Source organism: Arvicanthis niloticus, chromosome X (assembly GCF_011762505.2).
Source record: "Arvicanthis niloticus isolate mArvNil1 chromosome X, mArvNil1.pat.X, whole genome shotgun sequence".
In the NCBI taxonomy this organism is placed as follows: Eukaryota; Metazoa; Chordata; class Mammalia; order Rodentia; family Muridae; genus Arvicanthis; species Arvicanthis niloticus.
Window position 1 is genome coordinate 3,546,431 of NC_047679.1, and position 10,336 is coordinate 3,556,766.

Genomic DNA, 10,336 nt, shown 5'->3' on the forward strand with positions numbered 1-10,336 from the left:
CCCAATGCATTAGATCATTAAAATTCCTCTTGCTTTTTGCATCCTTTCTTGTCTCTGCATGATTCACCCAGTGGGTCTCCAGTAAGCTAAGGCTCCCCAGATTCTTACAGGTGGACACATAATTTTGTGCGTATGGTTAATCTGCCTCTCAGGTTACACACCAAAAGTTCACTCCTAGCTCCAAAATTCACCACCACTTAATATTATCAGCCATTTATATATTTAAAATTTTTCCATAATTATGTCTTCTCTGTGTGGAATACTGCATGGTAAAATAATATGAATATTTGAATTATAGTTTTCTAATTGCAAGAGAAGTTAAGCTTAGAGCTTAGTTTATATGCTACCCATTTGACTATCTAACTCTTTGGGTTGCTTAGGGAACCTTTTAGCCATTAGTTTACTTTGTTTATTATCACTTTCTAATTGATATTTTGTTGAGATTACCAATTATTTTCAGTTATACATGCTATATTCTCCCACCCTGTTTCTTCATTTTAGTCTTTAGCATTATTTCTTATATTTAATATGCTTATTTATTATGATTGTGGAGGGAGGGGTGTGTGTGTATGTGTCTATGATATGTGTAACTGTGTATGCTTTTGTGCCACAATGAACTATGTAAATCAGAGGATAATTTTTTTAGGAATAAGCTCTCCCCTTTCACTTTGGAATCTGGAGATTGAACAGTAACCACCTTTTCACTGTATTGTTAGTTAATTTTCTATTGCTATGAAGAGACACCATGACCAAGGCAACCTAGAAAACAGTTAATTGGGCTTATGTCTTCAGAGGGTCCATGAAGGCAAAATAAAGGAATGATTGCAAGAACATCTGAGAGCTTATATCTTGAGCCACAAGCCAGAGACAGAGAACATGCTAGAAATGATGTGAGTCTTTTGAAACAATCAAAGGCCACAAACCCCTCCCTTAGTTATACACCTCCTCCAACAAGGCCACACCTCCTAATCCTTCCCAAACAGTTTTACCAACAGTGGACCAAATGTTCAAACATTTGAGCCTATGGGACCCAGTCTCTCTGGAACTAGAACAACATCTAAGTAATCAATCTTGCCTTGCCTCATCATCTCCCCTCTTTTTTTCTGTCTTTCCATTAAACCATTTTTAAAGCCTCGGTGTGTGTGTGTGTGTGTGTGTGTGTGTGTGTGTGTGTGTGTGTGTGTCTTGGTTTGTATGCATTAGAAATTAGAGGACAATCATGTCTATCATCCTCAGGAATGCTGTCCACCTCCTTTGAGACAAGGTCTGTCATTGTCATGGAGCTCACCACTTAAACTAGACTGGTTGTTTAATTGAGGATTTCAAATATATACCAATGTGGAAAAAAAAAACACACAACAGCCACTGTACACCATCACCCAAGTTTAAGAATTATCATGACAAACCTTGGTTGATTTATACCCAACCTATACTCCATCCTTTTTCTTACTGATTGATCCTTGAAGCATTTTGAAGTAATATCCATATATTATGCAAGCATGTATATTTAAAATACTAAAACCTTTTTAAAATACTATATGAATTGATTAGACACTTTTATGTCATTTTCACACTGAAGTTTAAAATTTTTTTGATATGGAAAATACCAAAGTATTTCAAAGCTTTGATTTTTCACATTTAGGTCTTTAATAAGCTAAAATTAGTTTTTATATGAAATGAGATTTGATTAAAATGTTGAAAATTTTTCTACATCTTGTATATTTATCTAGCACCATTTATTAAATAGTTTTTTCTTTTTCTATACATATTTGCAAAGCCACTTTTGTTTTTTATTTTTATTTTTATTTTATTTTACTTTCTTTGAGACTGGATTTTAATGCATAGCTCTGGCTGTCCTAGAACTCACTATGTACACAAGGGGGCCTTGAACACACAGTCATCTGCCTGCCTCTGATTCCTGAGTGCTGGGATTAAAGATGTGTGCCACACTACAATGCCACTTTGATAAAATTTCAAAAATTTAAAAATATGTGAGCCAGTTTTGAAGTTACCTGTTCATTCCTACATTCTTTTTTTTAATTTTTTATTAGATATTTTATTTACACTTCAGATGCCATCCCCTTTAAAAAAATATGGAACGCTTCATGAATTTGTGTGTCATCCTTGCACAGGGGTCATGCTAATCATCTCTGTATTGTTCCAATTTTAGTATATGTGCTGCCGAAGCGAACACTCCTACATTCTTTGAATACATATTCATTCAAGATTAAAATGTTTATTGTGAGAATAAAGTTTATGTCATGTATGTGCAGAGGACAGAAGATGACATCAGATCCACTGGAGCTAACATTATAGTCAATGTGGGCAACCCTATGTAGGTGCTAGAGCATGAACTTAGGTTCTCTGGAAGATCAGGAAGTAAAGCTGAGACATCTCTCTCTCTCTCTCTCTCTCTCTCTCTCTCTCTCTCTCTCTCTCTAAAAAAAATTCAATCACTACAACTTTATTATACCCTTTAAATAAATGTTGATTGTTTTCTTTCATAATGTGTTGGCTGTTCTTAGTTCTCTACCTTCCTTATGAATTTAAATATTATAGTGTCAATTTCCCTAAAAGGTTCTTGTGAAATTACATTGAATTTATAGATCAATTTCAGAAGGCTTTATAGCTTTATGATCTTGTGAATTCCCACCTACAAATATGGCATATATTCACACTTACTTGTCATTTTTATATCTTTAATAAAATGTATAATTTTCTTTATGAATGTTCTATACATTTTGCTAGATTTACTACAATAATCCTCAGCTTCTATTGTTATTTTAAATGTGATCATTTTTTAAGTTGAATTTTATCATTTTTCATTATTCTTATAGAGAAAGAAAATTGGTTCTATTTGATTTTTACATCCAAAAATTTGGCTGAAAAATCTCTTTGTTTCTAATAGTTTGCCAATTACATAAAGGTAATCATATCATTTGATAAAACAGACTGGTTTCCTATCTATTCTAGTTATCTTTTTTTAATTCACTGGCAAGAGCCAGTGATACATTATAATAGTGGCCATGGGATCTTTTTCTTGTTCTTCAGTTTAAAAGGAGTATCTGTAATGTTCTTTTGTAACAGTTAGGATTTAAGCAGAGAAGAAAGACCACTAGAACAAAGAAATTTGTTAAAGGGACTGAACTTTATACACTTATAGGAGCTGGATAAGCTCCTGTGAGGGTTCGTGCTGAAAATTAAAGTCCATAAGACAAACAATGTGAAGGATGGATGGATGGAAAGGGGAGGAATGTCAAGACCAACTGGAATCTACAAGCCCAAGCTGGAACCTACAAAGTCAGACTGAAATTTCTGTTGGTATTGTTACCTCTGTTCTTGATGGCCAAAGATCTTTGTAATAGATCTCAGTATACAGAGCTTTGTACAAGCATAAGAAACACCTACAAGGAACCAGCTGAGGTGCTTGCTCTGGCTAAGAGAATATAGAGTGAGGAGTGAAAAATTGCCATTATAATATCAACTTTGACCATGTACCATGTTATAAAAATGAAAATTGCAATAGTTTTTTCTGCATTCTAATGCAAATAAGCTTGTATATGCTAGCCATATAGACTTGTTTTCTTTCTCTTTGAGTCTGAAGTGATAGGTATATGACTTTTATTACTATTGATATCATAGTCTCCCTTTTCTTGTTCAACAGTTTCTCTCATTGTTAATAGCCAATCAGTATGTCTGAGGGAGAAGAGTTTAAGTATAGTAAAATAAATAATGATTTTATTAATGACCAACTTTTGGATGTCTCATTTATTTTTTCATTTTATTTAATGAAAATTTACAATGATACTATGTATTTGACTCCTTTGGAGTATTTTATACATAATAGCATCTTCCTACAGGAGCTTTATCAACCAGTGTTCAATTGGAGAAACAGAACCACCAGGAATTAGTATATGACCATATATGGATGTGTTTAAGTATTTACCTTTAAGCAATTGTAGTCGCTAGTAAAGGTATCTCTGTGATGTGGTCACCATCACATCTAGGGCAGAAGATTCAAGCCTAAAGGGACAAGAAATTGGAAAAAAAGATGGAGGAAAAGTAGGAGAGAACATCGACAAGTTAGAGACCACAAGAGTCAGCTGGAGTTTGTGCAGATGGAGTGATGTACATGTTAGTTCCGGTTGCCTTTAATCTTGCTGGAGCTGTCATAAGAGCTGATTCAGACCAACAAGTTGAACTAGAAGTAGTTACAACACATCTGAATTACAAAGCAGCTGGTATTTTTCCCTGTCATCTTCCCAATCTCACAGAGAAATTTTTTTTATAGCCTACCCTAAATTGAACATGTGAGAAAGGAAAGGTAGCCAGCTACCTATATCTATGGGTTCCATATCCAGGCAACTGATGACTCAACAAACCACAGATCAAAATATGGTTAAGATGGCAATGTTTGTACCTGTACAGAGGTTTTGTTTGTTGTTATTCCCTAAACAAGACAGTTTAGCAACTGATTGTGTATCATTTACATTGTGTTAAGTATCTGTCTTAGTTTCTCTTCTGTTGCTGTGACAAAACATGCTGGTTGACAGGGAACTTGGAAGATAAAGGGTCTATTTTGGCTTATAGTTACAGAATAGAGTCTGTCATGCAGGTGTGAGAGAGACATGGCAACAGGCAGAGAAGGCATGATTGCAACAGTAGGAAGCTGACTGGTCACATTTCATCTCCACCCAGGAAATAGAAAAAGTGAAGTGGGGCCAGGTTATGAGACTTCACAGCCTACCCCCAGTGCCTTCCCACTGCAAAATCCCACCACCTCAAGATTCCATAGCCTTCCTATACAGCACCACCAGCTGAAGACCATATGTTCAAATGCATTGGCCTAAGCAAAGCATTTTACATTCAAATTACAGCAATATTGTGAGCAATCTATAGATGATTTCAAATATGCAAGAGCATATTCATTAGCTAGATGCAAATACTATGCCGTTAATGAGGGACTCCAGCACCATCAGATCCTAGTACATGTGAGGGCACTTGGAGCCAATACCCATAGACTCTGAAGGACAGCTGTACTGGGAGAAACAGCTCTGGCAACTTGATTAAGTAACAGACCCATAGAACATGTTTTTCTTGGCTTATACTGTTTTTGTTTTCAAGTTATTAGGGTATAATTTGCAATACAATGTATGTATTTTAAGTATAGAATTTGATGGCCCTTAACAATTTTGCCCTCTCAAATTCAGGTAAAGTTTGTTACATTTTCTGTCAGTATATATTATGTTTGGCTGTTCTGAATTTTATACAAGTGAAACCATACAGACTATGCCTTTTTGTGTCTGGCTCTTTCACTCATTTAATATTTTATTATATTTTTAACATTTATTTATTTACTTGGTGTGTGCATTATATGTGTATGGGGGGTGACAGGGCATGTGTATGAAGGTCAGAGGACAATTCTGGGAGCCAGTTTTCTCCTTCTACCTTGTGGGTCATCATGGTCAGCAAGCACCCTTACTTACCAGCCCCCAGCTCAATCATTTTTACACACACTTATGCTTCTAGTGTGTCATTTGTATAGTGCTGAACCCATATTGATACACTATTTTCCTTGAAACCAACATTTGGCCCCCGTGTGCTGCTTTTCAAAATATATACTCTGCTGTTAGATTGAAGTTTCTATAAATGTCAATTATGTGAAGTTGATTAGTGGTACTTAAGTTTTCTATAACATTACTGTTTTTCTGTTTACTTTCTGTTAATCTTTGATAGAGGAATACTGAGATTTTTTTCAAAATCTCTGAAATCTTTAGTAACTGTGAATGTTCCTATTTTTCTTTCATTTTTTCTCATGTTTTACTTCATGTATTTTGAAAGTGCTAGTCGTTGCACGTGTATTTAGAATTTCTCTTTTTAAATTGACCCTTTTGCATATGTAATGCCTCTTTTCATCTGTAATAGCATTTGGGGTTGCTTTGTTTTTCAGCGGAGTTCTGTTTGTATACACTCTCTCTGACTTCAGAAAGTGTTATTATTTGATTTTTCATTAAATGATGGTTAGCTGGTATAACAGTTTGTGCTGCTATAACTGAATGCTGGAGACTAGGTAATTAATAAAGAAAAGAAATGCATTTGGCATATAGTTCAGGAGGCTGGGGTGTGTAAAATCAAAATGTCAGCCTTTGATGAAGGCTTTCTTACTGAATCAAAACAAAGCAGAAGTGTCATGTGTTAGAAGGGCAAAGACAGAGAGACAAAGATCAGCCTCACAGCCTCTAGCTCTCTGTAACCAGCATTAATCCATTCATGTGAGTGGCACCTCCTGACCTGAACATCCCACAGCAGGCCTCCGCTCCCAACACTCCCACATCAGGGATAACCTCTGTAGCACATGTGCTTAGAGACATCAGCCCATGGCTGTTGAAATTAAATCCAAGCTAACTGTTATTGTCTCTCAGCCCTGTGAAGATATCATTTCCTTTTTGGCCTTTAATGTTGTTGTTGTTGTTATGTCTCCTTTCAACTCTAATGGATTTTAATATTTGTGATTCAACTCTTCTCTCTAATGGATTTTAATATTTGTGATTTGACTTTGGTATTTTTGATTTTTTTTTTACATTGTAAATATATTTAAGTTTTGATTTCTTTTTATTTTTCCTTCTTGGCATGGATATGTTTCTTAAAGCTGGAATTTATGACTTTAATCAATACAGAAAAAAAAAGTCAGCCATTATGTCTGAAAATATTGATTTTCTGTCATCCTACCATCCTTGTAATCTTTCTAGTGTCTCCCTAGGGAGTTACTGCCTCAGATATATGTGACTATCTCATTCTCTCGCTGATATCTCACCAGCTCTTTTTCATATGCTCCATAATTCATATATCCCATTTTTTGATCTTGCTGTACTGTATTTTAAGTACATTCATCAAATATATTCTCCAGTTCAGTAATTCTCCTCTGCAATGTTAAATGTGATTTAAAAGTCCACTGAGTTTTACATTTCAATATTTATACGTTTAATTTCCAAGAGATCATCTGGGTTCAGTATTTGTGTGTTAATTTTTTAAATACTGAAATGTTCTTATGGATGAAAAATGTTCCCTTTGTGTCTTTACTAATTCTAAGCTTACTTACTTATTTTACCATTTTCAATAGGATGCCCTATCATGAGAAGAATTTGGAGACTGTAGATTTACTGTTTATGGGGCCACTCTGATACATAGTGGAACCTTCTCTTAGGCTTTGTGACTCAAAGCTTTCCCTCTGCAGTTTTGTGCAGTCAGACTCTGACTGTGCTCTCCAAAGCACTTCTACATTTGTTTCTGCTGGGACCAGAATCTGGACAGAATTTTTATGTTAATTTGTTTCAAGATTCCTGGCCTGAGTAGATGCTATGGCTTAGTACATGTTTATACATTTTTCAAAGGAATATACATTTTTCTGCCCAGAAGCCAAGCAAAGAAACTAAGAAAAAAAAGGAAAAAAAAGAAGGAAGGTAGGGAGAGAGATATTCTTTATTGTCAGCTTATGCTAGCAAGTACGTTTTTCTGTTTTTGCTTTTGTTTTACCAGCTATTGCCAATGGCTCATTACTCCAAGGCCCTGGTTTTATTTTCAATTTGACAATTCTAATTCTTTGCTTCATGTAAACAAAGGAATCCAGTGTTCATCTAAACAATCCACAATTAAAAGTGATACAAAAGAACATGTACAAAGATTTACCCCTGTGTACCACCAACATACCACACTCTTGCTTAGAAAAAAATGTGGAGGGTCTGCCCAGGAATCAGGGCGTTTATGCAGAGAAAGAAGTGTCAGATGGAAGAAGCATGTGAACAGGAACATCAAAATGTCGTACCTACTTTAATGATGATTAAGGGAGAATCAAAGCATAACAAAAAAATTAGGATAAAAAGTATCATATCCAATGGAGATTATGTCGAGTGAAATTGGAATTTAGCAAGAAAACACAAACTGACTAAAAATATTCAGAAAAATTTATTTTCATGCTTACAAAAACTCTAGGGACTGGTATACTTGAGTCAATTAAATAAGTGATTTCTTGGTGACATTCAGAACCCTGTAGTACTCATTTACTTTGGCCTCTTTCTCTTATGTTCCTGTTAATATTAGAATCTAATACATTGTATGGATTGTTTCTGTTTACACACCCCCCCTTTTCCCCCATCTATGTGGAGGTTTCCATTTCTGACCTGGAAGTATTTCCTATGTGCATGAGTTTATGTGCTGTCCTCGAAATTCTTCCTAAATTGGAATTACAATGTACCTACCATTGAATCACTATCTTTTAAAAAATATTCATCACTAAAATATTTAGAATTAAACATACATAATCCTTTATTTTATTTAATGGATATTTTGGAGTTTTGAAAGTCTTTAAAATGTTACTTCAAACTGTAATGCAATTTATTCTCAACTGTTTACTCATGCAAAAGAAAAAATTGTGCACCTACAGAAGTTAAAAGGTTAAGAGAATAAACAGGTTGATGAATACTCACCCATGTATGGAAGCTGTAAAAGGCAAGACTATTTTTTCCACTAAAAGAGTTTAGTTTTATCCACTGTCGGCACTAGAATCTGACATTACTGTTCACACTTCTTATTATTCTTAGATTCAGTGTGACTTTCACTTACTAACCCTCAAACACTATTTATTGATGGATTCTTTACATCTAATAGTCCAACTAATGCTGTATCTGGGAAAGACATCTGTGAGCCTGAGATTGTTGTGGGGAAGGGAGGCAGCTGCTGCAGCTGTTTATTGTAGGGAAGACATTTGAGTCATCCCATACCGTAGAAAGATATCCTTTTCTCTGGGTACACACCTATTGTAAGGAGAGTGATTAATCTAAGCTTAAGTTTTCTTTTAATAAAACGTTAATTTATTTTATATTTTGTAACACACGCATCCATATACAGAAAGATGAACTGAAAATGTGATTAATAGATAATCTTGGGGCTACAGATATGGTTCAAATAGTAGAGTGCTTGCCCCAAATGCACAGAACCACTAGTTTCAATCTTCAACATTGTTTAAAAACCAGATGTGGTGGCACATGTCTACAGTCTCTGTATGTGGAGATAGAAGTAGAAGTATCAGATGTTCAAGAACATCCTAGCCTAAAAAGTGAGTTTAAAGCCAGTCTGGGCTACATTAGACAAGGAGACTGTTTCATATGTGTGTAAATACATACATACACACACATACACACACACACACACATATTTTACTTTCACACTTCCAATAGCTTTTAGTGTTGCATGACAAGATGCAGTGTGACTTTCATTTTGTTATATTTTATTTTTGTTATATTTATCTTATTATATAATATATAATACATAGAATATGTTATATAATATTTCATTATGAAAAAATATTATTTGGCCTTTAAAAGGAAAGAAATTTTGGCATATGTTGCTACGTGGATTATGCTAAGTAAAATAAGCCAGTCCTCAAAGGACAGATATTATATGATCATACTGATCTAAGTTTTATGTTTTATTCATTTTATCATAATTAAATTGTTTTAGACAAAGGAGAGGAAAAAGTCTTGATTTCAATTGTTGATGGCAAGTCATACACATGGACCAAATTAGAAGGTATAAAGGCAAACAATGTTTTGACTGTGGCCTTCTCTGTTCTCCGGTTTTCCTATTTGCCCTACAACTACCCACCTCTCTTCCCAGCAGCAGCGATTGATATCACTTTCTTATATATCCTTCTATAGCTAGGAAAGGCATGTTCTTCTGAGGAGCTGCATGGTATTTCCCTGAATGTATGCATCATGCATCTGCCATTCCCTCTACAGTGGCCATTTCATTGTCTCTAGTTTGACAATTCTTTAAAAAATCTCACCTTGTAATAAAATAAATTCTATTAAGCCTTTGTTTATTTCACATAGTTTTTATGTAAATTACTCATTTTAACAGGCATATTCTCAGAATTCAGAATTCAGAAAGCAAAAGACAATAAACATTAAAATGTGCCACTGTTGCTGATGTCTCTCAAGTCATCATGCTCCCTGCTAAGTGATTTACCTGCCTTTTGATAAGTCTGTCCTCTGTGGGGAGCATAGTAGGGTGGAGTGATAGTGGTTAATCTACTCTGCTTACTACTTCAGAAAACTACATTTTCTAGGTTCCTCTACCTGGTGGCTTCTGGCTACCTTCTGTGGGAAAGAAAAGGAAAGATAGCTCTCCACCTTTATGCTTTCAGTAGAGTTTCTGGAAGTTGCTGGAACTTCTTGACTCCGTCTCCTTTTAGACATTTGTACTCTGTTCCAGCTCTCTTTGAGCACCCATCCTGGATTCTGCTACTGCTGCTGCTGGCTTGACGATTGATTACCTTGAG

The 10,336-nt window shown here is 35.1% G+C and overlaps 1 non-coding gene across 1 annotated transcript; it reads right to left on the reverse strand.

The window, feature by feature from the left end:
• Positions 1-2,087: 2,087 nt before the first annotated feature.
• LOC117695688 (U6 spliceosomal RNA) lies at positions 2,088-2,194 on the reverse strand. The gene has a single exon (XR_004604713.1). It is a non-coding gene; the product is annotated as a U6 spliceosomal RNA (small nuclear RNA).
• Between the last annotated feature and the right edge of the window lie 8,142 nt (positions 2,195-10,336).